Source organism: Lethenteron reissneri, chromosome 35 (genome assembly GCF_015708825.2).
Source record: "Lethenteron reissneri isolate LAM-NWPU_2019-01 chromosome 35, ASM1570882v1, whole genome shotgun sequence".
Classification (NCBI taxonomy): Eukaryota; Metazoa; Chordata; class Hyperoartia; order Petromyzontiformes; family Petromyzontidae; genus Lethenteron; species Lethenteron reissneri.
Genome location: NC_083813.1, coordinates 2948760 through 2969446, shown reverse-complemented (window position 1 = coordinate 2969446; position 20687 = coordinate 2948760). Strand labels below are relative to the sequence as shown.

The window sequence follows — 20687 nt, the reverse complement described above, 5'->3', positions numbered from 1 at the left end:
CCCCCCCCCCCCTTGTTCACATAATTTAAAAAACAAGCTAGCGGGGGGGGGGGGTCTTGTAATTGCGGTGGGTGAATGCGTGTAAACATATTTGCATAACTTTGCATAGACCAACGTTTGTGCAACCAACCTAACTAAACTAGATATTACATTTTTCTTTTTACCAGGTATAAGGCTCACTGAGCTCTGCGACTCTTTTATGAGAAGCAACGCTGTCCAACCACATGGCCCAACGTTGGCTTAAAGTTGCCACGGCCCAAGCGTTAGCACTTGTTGTGTGTGTATGTGTGTGTATGTGTGTGTGTATGTATGTGTGTGTATGTGTGTGTGTATGTGTGTGTGTATGTGTGTATGTGTGTGTGTATGTGTGTATGTGTGTGTATGTGTGTGTATGTGTGTATGTGTGTGTGTATGTGTGTATGTGTGTGTATGTATGTGTGTATGTGTGTATGTGTGTGTGTATGCGTGTTCCACTTTACTGGGAGGGGAACTTTTTTGGGTGGCGTCTTACTTTCGGGAGCGTCTTTCAATCGGGAGAATACGGTGACAGCGCGTGCACGAGAGAGAAGTGGAGAGAGAGATGATGGGTGGCTTAGGGGTTGTGGAAGAGAACGAATTGATGAACGAAGCAAAGTGCCGACTACACCGAGCATCTTTTTGTTAGCTCTGATCGTAAAAAAAAGAGAGCGAGAGAGAGAGAGAGATGGGTGGCTTGGGGCTGTGGAAGAGAGCGAGAGAGAGCGAGAGGAGCGGTGTGGGAGGGCTCGGGGTAGAGAGCGAGAGACACACACAGAGAGAGAGAGGAGTGACACACACAGAGAGAGAGAGGAGTGGGAGGAGAGTTCCTATGCTAATGAGGGCTAGTGTGACGTGCCGTAGAGTGGTGGTGGTGGTGTTGGGGGGGAGGGTGCTGGTGGTGGTGTTGGGGGGGAGGGTGCTGGTGATGCTGTGAGCGCACACGCAGCAAAGCCGCTCCAGTCTGGTCCGCTCGCTCACACTCGGCCGAGCCTCTCTCCTCTCCCCTCCTCCTCTTCCTCCTCTTCCCTTCTCCCTGCCGCCAACTCCACCTCGGCACCGCGGACGTAGACGCGGCCACGCCGCAAGCGGCACCACACGCACCGCACACGCAGACGTCGTCGGTCGCTCTGGACCTCTCGCTCTCTCTCGCTCGCTCGCCACCTTATGCACCACCGTAGGACACACACACACAATTTACGCACAACTTACACACACACAACGTACACACACAACGTACACACACAACGCACACACACAACGTACACACACATGCACACAACTTGCGCACACAACTTACGCACACACACAACTTACGCACACACACAACTTACGCACACGAACGCAGCGCTGGCTAAGGGAGAGAGATAGACTTTGCGGGCAAGTGTTCAACACACGCACATAGGCGCGCAGCGTTCCGCCGGGCAAGGCACACAACCACCAACACCACCACCAACAACAACAACCACAACCACCACCGCCGATGGGAAATTCGCCAGCCGTGAAGCAATGGGCACGGAAGACGAAGCCGTGATTGCGGAAGAGGAGTAGAGAGAGCTGTTCCCCAGCTTGCCAATTCAGATCGCACTATTATTGTACGTTGTACACGTTACACACATATATACACATATACACACACATATACACACACACACTCGGCATCACCACCGTCTGGGCGCGCGTGTTGAGCTGAACCCGCGGCCACCACGACACGGGGTCGTGGTGCCAGTGAAGCAGTGGCAGCAGGCGGAGGCACCGGTGGCTTTGTGTCGCTCCCTCTGTGTAGGGGGGCTAGGGGCCAGCTACCCACCACCGGCTTGTGTGCACGTCAAGTGTGTGCGTGTGTGCCCGTAAGTGCCATCCTCTGAACTCATTTCTCTGGAATATATCAAGCCAAGAAGACACCACCATCATCATCATCACCAGCAGCAGCAGTAAGATCGTCTGCCTGCCCTGCACCCTGCAAGGCGGGGATACAGGTACATTGTGTGCCGGGGTATGTCGCCAATCTGTCGGCCGTGTGGTGTGTGTGGTGTGTGTGGTTTGTGTGTGTGGTGTGTGTGTGTGGTGTGTGTGTGTGGCGTGTGTGTGTGGTGTGTGTGGTGTGTGTGTGGTGTGTGTGTGTGTGTCGTGTGTGTGTGTGGTGTGTGTGTGTGGTGTGTGGTTTGTGTGTGTGGTGTGTGGTTTGTGTGTGTGTGTGTGGTGTGTGTGGTGTATGTGTGTGTGTGGTGTGTGTGTGGTGTGTGTGTGTGGTGTGTGTGGTGTGAGAGAAGTGAGCAGCAGGGCTGTTGGAAGGCAGCAACCACTTCAATTTAAAATTAGATTTGTTGTTCGACATCAATAAGCGGCCATACGAAGAGGGACTTAACAGTGTGCAGACACAAGACACGGCATTGCTGAAGGGCTCTTGTGTGATGGTGATTCCTAGTTGCACTTTGAAAATGATGTGTGGATGATGCACGAATTTTTAGACTATAACTACATTCACTCATCTGAATTGTATGCGCTTGCTGATTGTCTATTTTTAAATCTGTATATATATTTATCAATGAATGTATATGCCGAGGAGTAGTTGATAAGTCAAAGTGTGCGCAACTGAGCGAATACAAACACTCGATTCGACTTACGGCATTGCCGTGTTATTTGCGCCAATGCGTGCCGAATCGCATCGTCTCGCGTGTTCCACGTTGGGTCGCACCTGGCGAGGTGAGATCGTGTGCGTCTCTCACCTGCACGCTGGTTGTCTTGCTCTGTTGCGTGATGAAGCGTACACACAGCGTGCACTCTGATGTACTCATTGACAACATAGTTGCGTGTGTGTGTGTGTTGTGAGATACGCACTTGATGTAAAGACGCACTGTGGTGTAGTGGGTAAGGTTTATGCAATGTGTGTGTGTGTGTGCCAACTGATATATTGTACACGGCACACAGTGTATAGTAGTAGCACTATACATTGAATATGTCCGTAGCTAATATGCATACTTTTTAACGTTAATCGGGTGCACGGTTAAGGTACTGTGTATTCCAGTGTATATAACATTACTGTGTTAATTTATTTCACACATTGTAGTACATAGTACTGCAATGTGTGTAAGTATTGATTCCTTCTTGCATAGGCCTACATGGCAATATAGTCCTGCTGTCCATGCAGTATGCAGCACAATACACAATCGGCTATATGTACAATCTGTTGAGAATGTTTCATATCTTTGACGTCTAAATTACGGTATATATATACCAAATGTGATAACGACAACCACATGTACATATGTTGATCACTCTCTTCTTTGTGCATGTTATCACATGCACTAACAATGGGTACATTGATAACGTGGGCTTCTACTGATGTATAACAGCCAAGTCATGCACGCATTTACCAATGTTAGTGCCTCTAAAATACTTTAATATCCGTAGTGTATGCATGTATGTGTGCGTGTGTGTATATGTATGTGTGTATATATGCGTGTGTATATGTGTGTATATGTGTGCGTGTGTATATGTGTGCGCGTACAACATTATTGTCTACATGCAATGTTGTGCACTGTATTTCCACCACATGTCTTGTGCACACTTAAACAATAGCCGCTGCCTTCTCTATTACTAAGCGTATCGGTGGTGTCTTTGCCCAGTATCAACGTTTACGTTAATACACGAGCCAGCAGAGCACGACTTGTGAGATTTGACAATGCCTTGCAATCTGACAGCTATACTAGCCACGTCTGTTATACACAATGTCCAGTAATATTGTTGTTAATACGAGAAGAATACATAACACCGGTCACCATCATGACAGTAGCCTTACAATCCCATACTGACTATCAACGTCCAACGAGACCCTATCAATGTATTAGTCCTCCATGTGTATTTGATAACGTTACACTTACGCAGTATTTGTCTGTGTTTATTCTGTACGTGCTGCATGTATCTTACAAGGCTTACCATGAAAGCATTAGCCATGTCTGTCTTATGTGTTGTGCAAGCACACACACACATATACGTATTGTGCAGACCGGAGTATCACGATGCAATGTGTATTACATAGAGGAACAAGCACACACAATGTACACAATGCCCTCATGTTGTATACACGCCTGCTATTGTACATGCAGCACACGGACATTTAAAAATGCACCACATGCTGGAATGGTTCGAGAAATACAACTCGATTTGCACTGCATAACACAGTTATGATGTGTACACTATATACCGTTCACACACACACACTATATATTCATACAGATACTATTCATACAACACAAACTGCAGAATCATACAATCACACAATACAGTACAGAGCTGTGATGCGTTGTAAGGTCAGGGACCTTAATCGTCTAATGTGTGTAATACATTATGATTTCCCCCCCTCTGTGTGTTAACATGAACGTGTTTAATGTATCAGAATCGGCAACGATTCTTGTTGAAACACGGATGCTCGAGTAGGCGCACCGTGCCACATGGAGACCCCCATTGCATTATTATTGAAGACGCACTTCCACGCTCACGAGTCTCTGTCTTCTAAAGAGATTCGGTAACGATTACATAACCATTAGCACAAGCAGCTGCCGTGTTGAAATCAAGTTTATTTCATATCAACGGCCCTCCACGATGGATTCAATTTACAAAACCGGAGTATGAAACGTGGTTATGCAATACATTCATACTGTGGCGTAGTGTGGACATGACTGTGTGTAAGCCACATGTTGTCTTGATAAATTGCGTGTCAGAGGCTTAACATTGCGCCTACTGCCCCAGGAAAACCTGAGTTCTATCAACTCGACAATGTTCTCTTTTACCAGGTAAGGCCCACTGTGCTATATGGAGCGACCTGCCCATCACGAATGATTGCTCAACGAAGTGGCTTATCACGTGGAAATTGACAGCAGCCGAATACTCTAAACGCACGTTTATTCTTACTGTGGAGGGATAAACCGGATGGCTCGGATACAAATCCATGCGACCACAGAGAGAGAGAGACACCGCAAACCTCAAATACACAGCAGCAGCAGCAGGCGGGGACGTCCGGGTCGGGATCGACCCCACGACCTCCTGTACACCAGGCGAGGTAGTCAACATCTCATAGCCACCGTCGTCCCAATTCCTGGCCATGCACAGCATTTACCGGTGGCAAATCGGTGTCCTGTACCCAGCCTCATTCGTGCTCGTATCCCCTAGGTCGGCTCGGCCTAAAATTAGTACCTGGTGTATTCGGTTTCCGAGATGGGACACACACGTTTTTTTTACTCAGTGTGTAGACCTTAATATGTGCTCGCTAAAAGTTAGGTATGGTGTGTATTCTCCATCAGTACGTACTGTATAATGCAGACCTCTTGTGGTTTGGTAACAATCCTCCAATGCTTTAGAGTAAGGGGTAACCTACCCACCTGCAAACTGTCTCTACGCAGTAGTAACATGTCTCGTCTGTGCCGCAGTGTTAAGCACAATCTTGTTTAAATGCCACCATGTATGGAGCTATAGATTAGAAAGTTGATGTGCGCATGGCAAGCGGTGCTGCCCTCTATGGCAAAGAGTCAAGAATGCAGGCAAAGACCGAAAAAAAACCGATACACGAATGCTCCAACATGCACAGGCAGGACAGACACACACAAATTCACACTCACACACACGGACACAGATGGATGGTTACGCAGACAGAAATACAGACACTTGGACAAGCACACAGACAACACGTTGATGCTCGGGATACATTGTGACATGGATACACACACGTGCACAAGCTGCACTCAATTGACACACACAGATCGGCACACAACATTGATTCGACAAAAGCACAGACACATTGACAGGCATATGCAGAAAGAGACATTGACACGCATGCAACAGACGCGTAGAAATACACACATCGACAGAAATGTGCAGACAGACGACGCACAGACACACACACACGGCCATGCAGATACGCACAGACTGACAGGCAGCTGCTGTGGTCAGGGGCAAATAGGGGGTGTTGGCGTGGAGCTGTGTAACAGACGGCAGAGCTAAGTCAGGGTTCAAAAGAAGACACAGGGGTTGGGCATAATCTCTCCCCACGCTGTGTGAAAAGTGGCCATTCAGTGGGACAATGGTGCAGACGTGGTGCTGGTGTTGTACGAGCCACTTGCGAGTCTGTCTGTGTGTGTCTGTCTGTCTGTGTGTCTGTGTGTGTGTCTGTCTGTGTGTCTGTCTGTGTGTGTGTCTGTGTGTGTGTCTGTGTGTGTGTCTGTGTGTGTCTGTGTGTGTGTCTGTGTGTGTGTGTGTGTCTGTCTGTCTGCCTGTGTGTCTGTGTGTGTGTGCGTGACAAATATTGCGGTAGCGCAGCGGTTAGCGCGCTGCGCTACGAACCCGGCGACCCGAGTTCGATTCCAGCTCACGGCCACCGACGCAGGTGACGTTTATCTGAACCGGTCCTGGGGCCTCCCCAAGGTCTCCAATGAGTATCTGGTGCTATATGTAAACATGGCCACTAAGGAGACAAAGGCGGCCGTGCGTGGTGCTGGCCACCCACTGCCTCGTGTGCCGTGTCGGCTTTCATAGGTGCTCGCTGACAACAATTCCCCCAACAGTCTATTGAAGCTGTACGGGGGATCTTTGTCTTTTATGATAATTATTGCATCAATTTTATTTAAATTTGTACCTGTTCCTCGTGTTGCACTTGCAAAGACGTTACTGCATTCGTGCAGTCAGTCCTCAACAGTGTGCGGTGTCAGTCTGGGTGGCGATGTTGCACGAATTCCCAACCCACAGTTGGAAACTCGTGTGCGAGGAGTTCACATTCGAGTTGGTGGTCGACCCAAGACGATGTATGATCTCTCTGCGATCGATACATCATGTATCACTTTGTAGGATGGTGGTCGTCCTTTGGAGAGACTGGCCCCCACCATGCCAATGTGGAATTGTCACTGCTCGCTCAAGGCTACCCGTTGCCCGTTTTATCGGGGAGATGGATTCACGTTTTTAATGACTACACTGTTTACTCTCAGATTGTCATTTTTTTAATGTTGACGATGACACAAGGTCTTTAGCGTTCACTTTGCATTAGAGGAAATGCCTTTGTAATTCAGTAACAAATTGTAAAATTGACCATGTGGCTGTGATTGTTGAACTGTTCATTACGTGGAAAGCTGTCGTGCCACGTGTGTGTTTAATGATGACCAGGGCATCTAGGTGGCTTAATATTAGTGAAATATGTAGTGCAAAGCATTGCGTATCATCATCGACAGTGGTCATAGTTCGTAAATAACTAAAGTCCTCATTTGATTGAAGCAATTAGGTTGCGCTCACCTTTTTCAGTGGCCCTGAGTCTGGTATTTAAAATTCCACATTCCCATGGCAGGGGGCAATCTTCAACATAATAATTTCCCACAAAGCTGTACACATTCAATTACCCACGCAGGGGATTGTCTCCTTATTAATGATGTCAGATATTGCATATATTGTAATAGTACAATATAGTGCTTGCAGCTAGCTGGCTCGATATCATTGTCATCGTAAGAGCTTCCCTTTGCATTAAAACCCCCACTGCTCTGACAGCAACCGTCTTAACATTACCAGCTGCCTGTTGGTACGCTGCACGCCAATATATTTCTGTTGCCGTCTCACAACACAGCACCATGACCATTGTTGGAAGTGACTGTGGCAGCAAGTGCTGGAGGAGCGTAGGTGGGGAGTGCGACTTTGGCGCTGACAAAAAAAAATTCCTTGCGGAATTTTGGCAAAGAATTTGAAACTGGGGTTGTGCCATTGGGGGGGGGGGGGGGCACTGGGTGGAGAATTCGCGTTCTGAAAATTCCACTGCTGTGCGCGTTACTGGGAAAATAGTCCTGCACTGGGAGGGAGGGATGGAGAGAGAGAGACGCACACACACACGTGCAAAAAAAATATTCAATATGAGATTTGCCTTTCAAAATATCTGTGCTAAACAGAATTTTACATGTAAATAATAAAACATTTTGCAGACGAGCTGCGGAGAAAGTCCAACGAAAATAAAGCCTCTTTGGCAGATTAAATTACACGTACACTGCAGTGTGTACATACAGAAAACATCACTGGTCAGAGAATTTTGACTTGTATGGTGCTTTGGTTTAGAACGCTGGTCAGAAAGTGGAATGTTATAATCCACCTTGGGGAAAATAAACTCGGCTCATCACAAATCTTTGCAAATTTGTTTTATATGCAGTCACCTTTAAAAAAAAAAACTCGATACATTCATGATTTCTGATGGAGATCGTGATGGTTATGGAGCTTGGTTTTTTTGATCGTGGTTATGATGACAGTAATGTTGATGGTGCCTGTCACGTGATTGCTGACCACAGGTGATGATTGATGTCTGACGATGATCACAGTGGTAATGGTATTGACGATGGTGCTGGACATACATAGATTAAACAATAATGAGGACAATTATGATGAATACATAAATGCAATACTGTAACAACAAGACTATAAATATAATCATGACGGTGCCAGTGAAGGTAACAAAACAGGACTCGTGTGATAAACACGATGTCAATTGATGATAACGGAAGGATGGTCACATTGATGTCTGGATAGCGGCATTGGTATGAGAAGGGAAGGTGGCATTGCTAAGAACGATGAAGGGATTTGACGACGACGACGATGACGACGACGACGGTGGTGTACTCGTTAATGACGCCGCCACCACTGTAAACGGTAGGGAGCCCAAACGCTCCGCCGCTTCGCAGGAAATGGGATCCGCGCAATTATTTTAACGAGCTCGCCGAACAACTGACGCGGAACAATCATCGGAGGAGAGAGCGCGGATGAAATGTGCTGACGGATTGCCACTTGACGTGTGTGCGAGGGAGTCGTGTCTGCGTGTCCGTGTGTGTGTGTGTGCGCATGCCGTGCGGGGGAAGAGGCGAGAATAGGTGGTGGGTGTCGGGGAAGGAAAGAATAACAGAAAATGGAGACTGAGCCCCCCCCACCACCACCACCCACCAAAAAATGTGGTTGCTATTTATCTCATAGAAAATGAAAAAAATATATTTCAAATCGGCAGAGTAGAGGTCAAATATTTGCTTCTGTGAATTACAGCAGATCTGTGGTTTCACCTCGTGCCTCCCTTCATTCCGACCACAACAACAATGGTGGACCAACCGTGGTAGATTATGTTCACCGTTACGGTCGAGTACACCCCAAATATAAAGGGTTGGATGTAGTAGATCCTTGTTATATTATTCGAATCGTCAACGCGTGCGATTCCGGAGTTATGCATTTGTACGAGACGCACATTGCAGTACAGCGAGCGTGGAACTTTGGGCCAGTGTCGGGGGTCACTTGGGATCAAATGGCTCCAATCGCATGCCAACGTTGCCTGCTTGCTGGGTAATTCGTTCGTGCGATTCTTGCGGCCACTGGAGGTGCGTGCTGCAATGTTACAGAAAGAGAAATCACTTCACGAGCGCTACTGTGACCCTGGATTGCAGCAATGAGTGGAGTCGTGAAGGTAGCGAGCGCATCGTTTATGGGGCTATTAATCTAGAATACAATGTTTATCGTAAAAAAAGTGGGACTCGTCTTGATCAGGGTTCTTGAGACTCACCGAGGCATCTTTAGATGATTTAGATTGAGATAATTTGGCTGCTGTACATTTCCACGTGCTCAGCCACATCATTGAGATATCGATTGTGGGCCAGGTCGCTTCTCAAAAAGAAGCTAATAGCTCATTGGGCTTTACCTGGTCAAATATGTTTTTTTGTGATTTATTTACCTTTTCCAATATTTTGCACTCCGATCGTGGTTTTGTGGTCGTTTGTTGTTGTAACGTGCTGACCCGTCCCTACTGGACGTCTGCGAAAAAGAGCTTCATGGCTCATCGGATTGCCCCGGCAAAAAATACATATTCTGATTCTAGGTAAATGGAGAGGCTCTAATATCGTTCTCTGTTATCGTGTTGTGGAATCGTGATTGAGTGCCATGTAAGTGGAATCGAAAGAGAAAATTGCTTTACAAAGGAATCACTCAAAATGCCGTGCTCATCCCTTTGAGGAAATAATTGCTGTTTAAATCGAGCAATGCATGTTCACGGCTTTATTTGAGGCTGGGAGAATGACATTAAGTGTGTGTGTGTATTTGTGTGTGTTGTGTGTCTCACGATAATGCCATTTCTCACTCTCTGCAAGATGCTAGTTTTGCCATTGCTGATGTATGAATACATGGAAATACAGTGTCAACATACAACAGGCAAAGCTAACGTTAGAGGCAGGTTTTTATTTTTTGCAGTGACGGTACTGTCATTACAAATCTTAATTATAAATACACTACGTTTATTCAGCTAATTATGCTGCTTATTTTGCCGTTATGAAAGCCGTGTAGGGTACTGTGCCTATCTACGGCGTTGCTTAGCGACGCCATTGATTGCCAGAGTGATCCACCTTGGAGGCAGTAGGTCGGTGGATCACGTGTAGATCCGTGACATTCCCAGCCATACTCTTTGGTTCTTTCGGTAAAGTCACGTAGATGAAAAATAATCATAAAATGAAAATAACCAAATTAAATCACGACGTTTCGGAGGCAACACAAGCTTCCGTCATCAGGTGGAACAGCCACAGCAAAATAACCAAATTAAATCACGACGTTTCGGAGGCAACAGCCACAGCAAAATTACTGTAGTGAGTAATTTTGCTGTGGCTGTTCCACCTGATGACAGAAGCTTGTGTTGCCTCCGAAACGTCGTGATTTAATTTGGTTATTTTTATTTTGTTATTTTTATTATTATTTTTCATCTACGTGACTTTACCAAAAGAACCAAAGAGTATGGATCCTTGCAGTCGCGAAAAATCTAGAATTCCCACCCCTCTTAGGGCTGCGAGGTGGCTAGCGAGTGGGTGGTGAAGCAAGCTAGTGGTTTAATTAACCCATCTGTGTGGACATTAGAGGTTGTTATCCCCACCGTACGCGCGTGTGTATTTCTCCCAGGTGCTCATGCTTCCCTCCCACGTGAAACTACAACATTCCAAATGGCCATGGCCATAGCCAAACATCATCAGTGCAAGGCCAAACATCATCAGTGCAAGACCCTCCTGAAGAGAGTCACGGCACTCAGTGAGGCTTTCTTTGCCAGATTAGTGAATTGAAAATGACACGATTAATACTACCGTGCGATGAATGTGTAATAGCTATAGTAAAAAAAGAATCTCAATGATAATACTCTGCGATACTGTCCTTGTGACGTCAAAGCGTAATGAGCAGTGCTCATCTGCGTAGGTTTTTCTGAGTCACTGGTGTACTTTCCTCATTCTTCTGGCAGGGAGCAGTCCATCCATTGTTTCAAGTTTATTTTGTTTAAGCTGGTGAGCACTCAAGAGACCAAGATTAGCCTAATTTGTAAGAGTGATCCTGGTCTTCAAAATAACAAGATGAATACTGTTAAATGACCTTGCCTTTAACCAAACTCAAGAATACGTTTCTTCTAACAAGGCTTGAATGTTAGCGCCTCTAGTGGAGCTGTTGTACGCGCTGCCATGGATGTATCGTTAGTTTGAGTCGATATTTAAATTGATGCATCGTTCCACCCCTATGATTACTAACATTTTAAATACTCTCCTCTATAATACCATACGGTATTACTGTCATAATAACCCACCGGTTTATATCCCCAATCACTGTGCCGCATCTTTATCAGACACAGACAATGGTCCCGCATTTAGTCTCATAGAAAAAACATAGGGAGAGGCTTGCAAGTGTTGTGAGCGGAGCACCTCAAAGTAATTCGGGGGGCGGGGGCTGTAACGAGGGTCTGGTGATGCCAGGCAACACCCAACCAAACCAAAAACAAAACCAAACCCAAACCAACCCAACCCAACAAAACCAACCCAATCAAACCCTCCCAACCAAATCCACCCAACCAAACCAACCCAACCAAACCAACCCAACCAAACCAACCCAACCAAATCCACCCAACCAAATCCACCCAACCAAATCCACCCAACCAAACCCTCCCAACCAAATCCACCCAACCAAACCAACCCAACCAAACCAACCCAACCAAATCAACGCAACCCAAAGCCCCGGGGCCACGATTTCGTCTCACCGTTGCTGCCGTCGTTGTCGTCGTTGTTGTTTGTACACCACCACCACCACCACCAGAGCGCCAGTTCATTGCCGAGCGAGCCAAGTTTGGGTTCTCAGACGTTTGGTGACGGCGAGGCTCACAACGAAAGCAGCAGAGGCCCCCCCCCCCCCGCCCATTCTGTGACACTTGAAATGGTCAAGCCACCGTGAATTACCTCCACCCACCCGTCGTCAACAGCGGGATTTTTTTTTCCACCGCCGAATGTTTAAAATGTTAGAAGCCTCTAGAAACCAACTAACTGTACATTGTAACATCTGTTTTGAGTTGCTCTACATCTTCCCCTGGCCATGCGCGGTTATCCTAACAATACGTGGTGTCTCTCCCTGCAATGTCTTCCCCTTTATACGTTGCCAAGGTCATTGCATAAGCCTGCTTAGGATGGTTTCTACCAGTAGCATGCACATATGCAATACTGTGTGGTCATTACTATACGGTATTAAAGCGTATATAAACACTTAACATTTTTCAACCCTTAACCAATCCACTAGTGGTTGAAGGCCGCCTACACTGTGCTGAATATGGGGGTTGTTTGATATTCACCATTCTGGTGAGTGTGAGCTGGTGAATGGGCGATCAGGGCTACATTTAGCTATCATTCGGCGCTGATCTTGGCTGTGGCCATGAATGTAATTTGGGTCACTCGCTGGGCTCGTAAGCAAGGTGTGCTAACCATTGTCCCACCGCTGAATACGTGCACCGAATAAAAGTCACAAATTCGTCCAGTTGGTACTATGGTTTGAGTGCTCGGCTCGCGTTCGGAAGGATGGTCACCAATTGGCTTAGCGCGTGTCAGTTTTGATGTCGAGAAAATGAGTACACCTTTGTGGGAAGCCATAAGTGATTTCTAGGCATACATTGATTGCAACGATGCATCAATTCGTTAACATCCATACTTATGCTCACCACATGTGCTCTGAATCACGGGAGTGAGAATTGATTATTTACAGCCGTACAAATGTACGCGTGGGCGCCATGATGTCTTTACATTTAAGCTCTTTGAGCTGCCAAAACTGTTCAGGCGAAAAATGAAAAATCGAGAAACAATGCAAATTGGATGGTACCAACGAGACAAAAATCACGTGATTCTTTCATTGAATTGCGACCATAATTATGACAGTTTATGTAATCTCTGGGCGGTGGGGGTGTATATTTACATGTGGTTGTGGTTATCCTATGGACAGACTGCCCCCAGCCATGAAAATATGGAATTTTCACATTTGACTCAGGCATGCCAACAAAAGCAAGTGCCCTCCATTTGTTTGTATTGGGAGGCACTTTGACTTTAGCTTAATAAGTAAAACAAAACCCATTCAGTTGTGTTATTAAAACAATTGCAAGGTAGGTAAGCATTGCATTTAAAGCCGATTGGCCATCATTGTCATCAGCCAAATTCAATTCACTGCTGGATGAAGGGCTTCCTACCTCCGTGAAAATGGAACGTTGGATCCAACCACATACTCAGACGCGTTCCATACATCCACTCCTTGGCTGTGACTGCATCGTTATTCGTGACCATCGGTCATCATCCCTCCTGGCGATTCGTCCTGCCCAAACCCACTTTCCTTCGAAGTGTGGACCCGATGTCTTTAACCAATGCAGATTGGGTATTTTGTATAGAATTTTCTCAGTATTATGATTATTATTGTTGGAAGGAGATTGCACCCGGGCTTGTGTGTCAGTCTCGAAGCCCGGCTTGCAAAAGGCAGCGGTGAGCGTGCTTGTTCCTGATTTAGTGCTGCCAGGGAAAAAGCTGAGTTGGCGTAAACCTGGGTATGGAGCAGACAAAACAACCACTGGAATTCCACTCACTGCTGCTCTAGTTGTCGTTTTGTATTTGCGGGATGTGACAACAACAACAACAAAAACCCCTTTAAATTAATACATGGTGTACGTCACGATAAGAGTGCAAATGTTTCTTAAATATACTGTACAATTGTTCGTACAAAAAAATTATGAAAGAATGGAAAGATGTGTCAGGTAATGCCGTTCATGAGTTCCTAGGATATAAATAAAAAATGTCAAAACACGGTATTAATAATTTAATGTCCATTTTAATATAACTTTATTGCCGATACAGTCATATCAGCACCTGGTCTGGGATTTACCTAGGTGCACTCAGCCTAAAAGATGTACCTGTGATAATGAACATCAGCTTGGAGAGACATTATACGGAGTCAGCTGTGCGTGTTATTATGAACCCAATGCTGACCTGTTCAACTCGCTCGCCTTAATAGGTGCTCGCTAACAGAACTTCCTCCAAACGTCTGTTGACGCTATAGAGTGGGGGGATCTTTGTCTTTGCTGTATAAAAAAAAGTGCATAAAAAATGAATATTGCTTGCAGCTGCTAAAGTGCACGCAAGGTCTGAGCGTGCTTGCCAATCTAAGCAGGGTGCGCACGCCAAGAGCGCGGCTTGTGTTGCGAGGGCCCAGGAGAAAATGTGCTCGCTTAGCAGAGCCTCTCCCCCGCTCAGTCGAGCCACGGGGCGATGCTCATATCCGTCGGTGGCCCAGAGCCACCGGTGGAAATTCCACATTCGTACGCCAGAGGTTTTGATTGTGCAAAGGGCGACCGCGGGCGCAGTAGTGTGAATTCCTGATTGCCTTGTGAAGCGAGTGCAGGCACCTATGCTGTGGTTCATACCATTCGGTGCTTCGCTGGAAGAGTGGCGGATGTAAAAAATTATCGTCGGTCACGATTTACCCACTGGTGGATAAAGGCCTCCCCATCTCAGATTTACTGAGATGGGGAGGCCTTATTATGATAAACATTGGTTATCATGATAACCAATGTTACCATGTGCACAAATTTATATAGCTTATAAAGCTGGAAAGTAGGGCTTGAGATGAAAAAAACCACTCCACAGTAATCACACGACAAAAGTCACGCACAACAATTTCGCTGAACGAATGGAGATGTCTGTTGGAGGGACACGGCAACGCCGAACCCGTGGCTCACCACAGGGAGGGGGGAGCAGAGTCAATTACACAGTCATGCACGGGGACATTTTTACAGAACAGGGAAAGAGAGATGAGAAATAAATGGAAATAAGAGGAAAAGGATTAAAAAGGAATGTGAAAAATGGGAGCAAAGGGTCAGGAAAGATGAGGATAGGGAGGAGGAAGAGGCGATTACTGCAGGCCCTCGACTGCTGCTGCTGCTGCACGGAGCGGAGTCTGTTTTCACAGGGGGCGGCGGCAGCCACAGGGGAGTGATTCCGAGTGGGAAGTCACGTGACTTCCGGGAGGCTTGAGATGATTCGGAGATGTAGAAGAGATCTGTAAATAGGGTGTTTATACAAAGGGCAGTTATGTAGAAGGTAGAAAGGCATCAAAGTGATGAGAGCAGGTTGGGAGTCTTTTTGGAAACATTCGAAAACCGTTCCGTGAAGTCATCGAGCTGCCCCTGTATGCGTCGTTGTGTCTGAAGGCTGCTTTTTAATGGCCACCTCGTGGCAGTTAAAACAACAATAACGGCACTCACCCTTTTAAAGGAAGGCTTTCCCATCCCACATTGGTAAAAGGGAGTTGTTTGACCCTACTTCGCCACACTTGATTCAGTGCAGATTGGTAAAGGAGTGGGGTGGGGGGATTCAGGACCTGTTCATATTCACTCGCCACTGATTGTTAGCCGTTGCCAGGAATTGAACTCTAGTCTCTGGGTTCACAGTGCATTGCGCTTCCGCGATGCCGTTGCCTGACCCGCAAAGCAGTCGTGGTGTCCTGTAGTTGGAGAAAGAAGTGCTGCAGTAATTTCAGAACAGCTGTGAGCACTTGTTTAAAACCCACGTTTCAGACACCTGTGACGAAACCAAATCACGTCTGGGAATCTAGCAGAGTTGGTGTCACAAGCCCGACTGCTGATGAGACCCAGAATCTCACAACTAGTCCCAGAGTTTCCTTGTTTAAATACATGCTGCTTGATAATATCGGTCTACAACGCCAGCAGGCTGATGGGTTAACACTTATATATTTATAAAATACGCGGAGACACGGAACGCAGCTCTGCGCGTTCCGTTCACTTTTACCTATAATGCTCGGCAGTGGCTTAGCGCATTTGTGACCCATGTGTGGTGAGGAGGTGATGATCGCAGCCCAGCCACATGGAACCTGCACACACTGAATGTCGTACAGCATCCTGCTCTTTCACCTTATACACCCCAGCCTGGCTCCTAAAAGTAGATGTTTCCATCACAGTGACTGCCTTTCATCACGGGAGCCCTGGTGCAAGCAACTGTTGGCTTTTATAGAGATCTATTAAGTAACCGCCACTGGGTTCGCGATTGCACAACAGAACTGCAATGAATTAATAGACAGACCTCGGCAAAAGTGAGTGGGGTTCCTGTATTAGATCCCACGTCAAGTGAGTGCGGTAACAAACACGGCGATTTACAGACCCCGTTGATAGCCAGTTAACTGTGGTCACATCAACAAACCTCAAATTAACGCGAAAACAGCAGCCATCTGTGCGATTGACAGCTCTCGGTGGTAGTAAATGGTGGCTATTGGCGATCACTAAGTCGTCGAGAAATTTCGTGTGCGGAATATAAATATACGTTGAACTTCATTCGCGCCTTCCATAGCCGACTGTGCTCATCAGAGGTGTACGCTGTGAGTCTATGAACGTAAACAATGGTCGTTTTAATAGAATTTACTTTAACATACCTCTGTAGGAGTGAATGGTCGTGATATTAATTTTGTCGAGCGCGTTGAAAGAGAATTGCTCTGAGAAGTGGTACGGAGGTCACAAGGCTTGAGGTCGCACCAACTGAAATCCGAGATTCGAATATGGGCAGCCACCTGCGATGAAACCACCTTGTCAGGCGCAGTGAGTCGAGGCCGTCAACCGCTGCACCAACTATGGCAGCTACACAAACAGCATCTTGATAACAAAAAAAAAATGTGGGTTTCGCTTTATTTGGCTAAATTGGATCTCTGGCAATTTAAACTTAGTACAGTGTTCCCCGGTTATTCGCTCGCAATACTTTTTAATTAATTACCTTAACTATACGGCAGTTCTAATGATTAAAAAAATGTGTCATAATTAGCATAAATTAAATACAAATAAATATTGAAGTATGGAATATTGTAATGCAGTAAACGTCTCGCTGAAAAGGCAGCGGCAGTATTGTAAAGGTCTCTAAACGTGAATGTCAGATGCTTGAGTGGATATCTGTGAATGTGTAAATGGTGGAATCTATCAAATTAATCTCCAGTATATTTATGCAAGTTGAATTATTTCGATACAAGTTAAAGGTTTTCAATGGAACCGAAAATGGCAGTAAATTTGGTACAGAATCAGAATCTTTATTTATCCTGTGGAAATCCGATGAGCTATGCAGCTCTTTTTCACAGATGCCCAGTCGGGGTGGGTCAGAAAGTTACAACAACAAACAGTAGAAGAACACGTTAGGAGTGCATAGCCTATGAAAGGTAAGCAAATCACTACAAATAAATTAATATACTAAAATTAAACTGTTTTCATTTTACCAGGTAAAGCCCACTGAGCTATTAGTTATTTTTCAGAGTAGCGACCTGGCCACAAATGATAGCTGAACAGAAGTGTCTCATCATCATTTGGACATTTATACCGGCCAAATAATGTGAACGTTTCAAAGTGAAGAGCGGTAAATGAACCGTTCACTTAATCAGACCCCGCTGGCAACGGTCGCTCTAATTTACGGAACCATAATTTAACAAAGCACTTCGCACCCACCGCAAGCAATGACAACATACGTGGGGGCGGAGGGGCGGAGTGGCGGGGGCCTTTCATCCAGCAGTGCATTGATCACGCACATCGATGGCGACGATGGATTAAAATGAATGCAAACATCGTCGGAATCCTGAGACGTGTGTTGGGTTTATTTATTTTTGCACGAACGTCGCCGCCGCCGCCGCTGCTGCTGCCGCTGCTGCAGCAGCAGGAGAAACGATTTTCCCAAATGTTGGCCCTCGCGCCCACAGCGACGTCTCCAGCAACGCTCTCGCCGCCAGCGCGCGGGGTCTGTCTGCTTTCCGGAGTGCCGCTATTTCACATATTTCCCCCCCACCCTCCACCCACCCTCCATCCCCCCCTGCGCCCCTCCTCTCTCTCTCTCTGCTTTTGTGTTGGGGCCATCCAGCGCTGAAAAGAAAAGAAAAAAAACATCTGGCTGCCATCATCGCATGAATCTCGCCGCCGCCGCCGCTGACGCTGTTATTGCGCCCGCTGCGGCGTTGCGATGGGAAGGGAGGGGTCGGGATGCTGGATTGTGCCGCCGCGTCTGCTGCGTGCGTTAACCTGAGATTTACCGCGCGTTTGACCGTTATGCGTCTCCTTGGGAAGAGGGCCCCGAGACTGGTCTGAAATAGCAATTATGAAACTGTTGATAAGTCGCGCCGTCGAGATCAATGGGTCATCGCGGACGATGCTGTTTTGACCACCACGCCTGGTCCATGGCTTCCTTCCCTCTGCTAGATTCTTGCTATTGGTGAGCAGTTAAAACGAGGTCTGTTCTGACCGTGATTTAGCACCTGGCTCTTCCCCTTGTTAAGTTAACAGTTTTATTTATTTATACTTATTTTACCAGGTAAGGCCCACTTAGATATACAGCTCCAGAAGCATCCCGGCCACAAATGATAGCTCAACGAAGTGGCTTATCACATGGAAATTTATTGCAGCCAAATACTGTAAACGTATGTTTCTAAATGTGAAGAGGAAAACCAGAGGACCCGGAGAAAAATCCACACAAGCATGGGGAGAACATGCAGACTCCAAATATAGGATCGAGATTGCACGCACGACCTCCTGTATATCAGGTGAGGTAGTTGACATCTTGCCACCGTGGCACCCTCATCACTACCATCAAGCTTTAGGATCTCTTCTCAGTTGCTCACCACTGTCTGTTACTCCAATGCATGCATTGGTAACCTCAGAATCAGATCTTTATTTATCCTGGAGAAATCCAATGAGATATGAAGTTCTTTTTTTTCAGCTGTCCAGTAGCGGTGGGTCCCACATTTTACAACAACATAGAATACAAAAAACGCTAGGAGTGCAAAGCATAGGAAAGGTAATCAAGTGACAAGAAATAAATACGTGAAATAGATGAAGTATATAACCTGCCCTCCTGCTGCCTGCATACATCTTGCTCATCATAGCTCCGTCTTCCCGATGACATCTCCAACACACTTCTGCCACATTCTATTCCGAGCTTTCAACCCTCTTACCGCACACTGCCTTGACATGACTCGCATTTAAATGCCAGGGTGGTTTTAATTGTAAAAATACGCTTACAGACCTCTGCTTTGGGAGTGTCAGCTGTAATTCAAACGAGGTATATTTACTGAAAGTGGTCATCACGTGAACACAAACAACTGGCCCACACCATGTGCATGTGGAATTTCCCCAACGGTCTCAGGGCTGCCAATGGGAATGAGCAATGCCTCGTGCTCTCGCTCGCTCGCTCGCTCTCAAGCTGGGAGATGCCGATAAAAAAAAAACGCGTAACAATTTCGCAAGCTCAGATGGCACCGAATGCAATCTACGCAGTAAAATACTCGTGCACTGCAATCCTACCGAATATCAGTGTCTCTTCCTCCTGCTCAGTTGAGCAATGCGGTGGAGTTCGTCTCCATCAGCGGTCCTACATCAGTGGTGGAAATGACACATTCCTATGGGCGAGGCCAATTCTCTGATGTGAATTTATCGCTACGTGGCTTCCCGCAAGGTGCTACCGATTTTATTGACCCACAAATGGTGTGCGAGCCGAGTCGACCCCAAACTGGGGTTTGAACTCAAGTCCTTCCCCCCCACCGACAGCTGTGAAGTGCACGGACGAGTGGGCCTCCGTGCATTGGCGATGCGCGGATAACGGTGACGAAAGTTAATGTTGCTTCTATGCAGCTTTAATAATGCGTAACAATCGTGATACAAAGAGATTGTATATATATGGGAAGCACAGCCGCCCGCTGCCCGATGGTCAGGGGTCGAGCGCAATGACTTGTGACAGCTGCATCTCAATACAGCCCAGAGCCGACCCTGCCCCTGAATACACGGAGCGGCGGGCGCTGTGGAAACCAGTGAGGTCGCGGCAGTGCACGTGTGTGTGCGTCTGTGTGTCTGTGTGTCTGTGTGTCTGTGGTGCTGGCCACCCACCCCTTGTATGTCGTGCCACTGGATAGACGAAGGCGGTCGGGCGTGGTACTGGCCGCCCACTCGCTCGTGTGCCGTGCCGGCCTTCATGGGTGCTCACTAACAGCACTTACCCCAATAATCTGTGTCGTCTACACGGCGGATCTTTGTCTTTGTTTTCAGTGTTCACACGTGTATCCGCGTGTGCATATTCTATTCGCAGTGGCGCAGCAGTTCATGCACCACACAGTGCACTTCAACTTGGCCTTAAACGATCATCGACACTGCAGAGACAAAGGCGATAAGAAGTCCGTGGTTACTGGCCAAACTGCCTTAATAGATGCTCGCTAACGGCACTTGCTCCCTCATTCTCTACGGTGAAATGGGTCGCATTGTCTTGCAGATGGTGTTGCTAATGGTTACATTTGATGTGGATGTAAAGTGGCAAACCCGGCAATTAATTCGATTG

The 20687-nt window shown here is 46.7% G+C and overlaps 1 protein-coding gene across 2 annotated transcripts in view; it reads left to right on the top strand.

Moving 5' to 3' along the window:
- Positions 1 to 963: 963 nt before the first annotated feature.
- Positions 964 to 20687, top strand: part of LOC133350814 (protein CBFA2T1-like) — a 79490-nt gene continuing 59766 nt past the window's right edge. For both annotated transcript variants that reach the window (XM_061565570.1, XM_061565569.1), the window contains exon 1: positions 964 to 1994. The gene's annotated coding sequence lies outside the window, so the exon portion shown is untranslated. The remainder of the gene's footprint in view (positions 1995 to 20687) is intronic.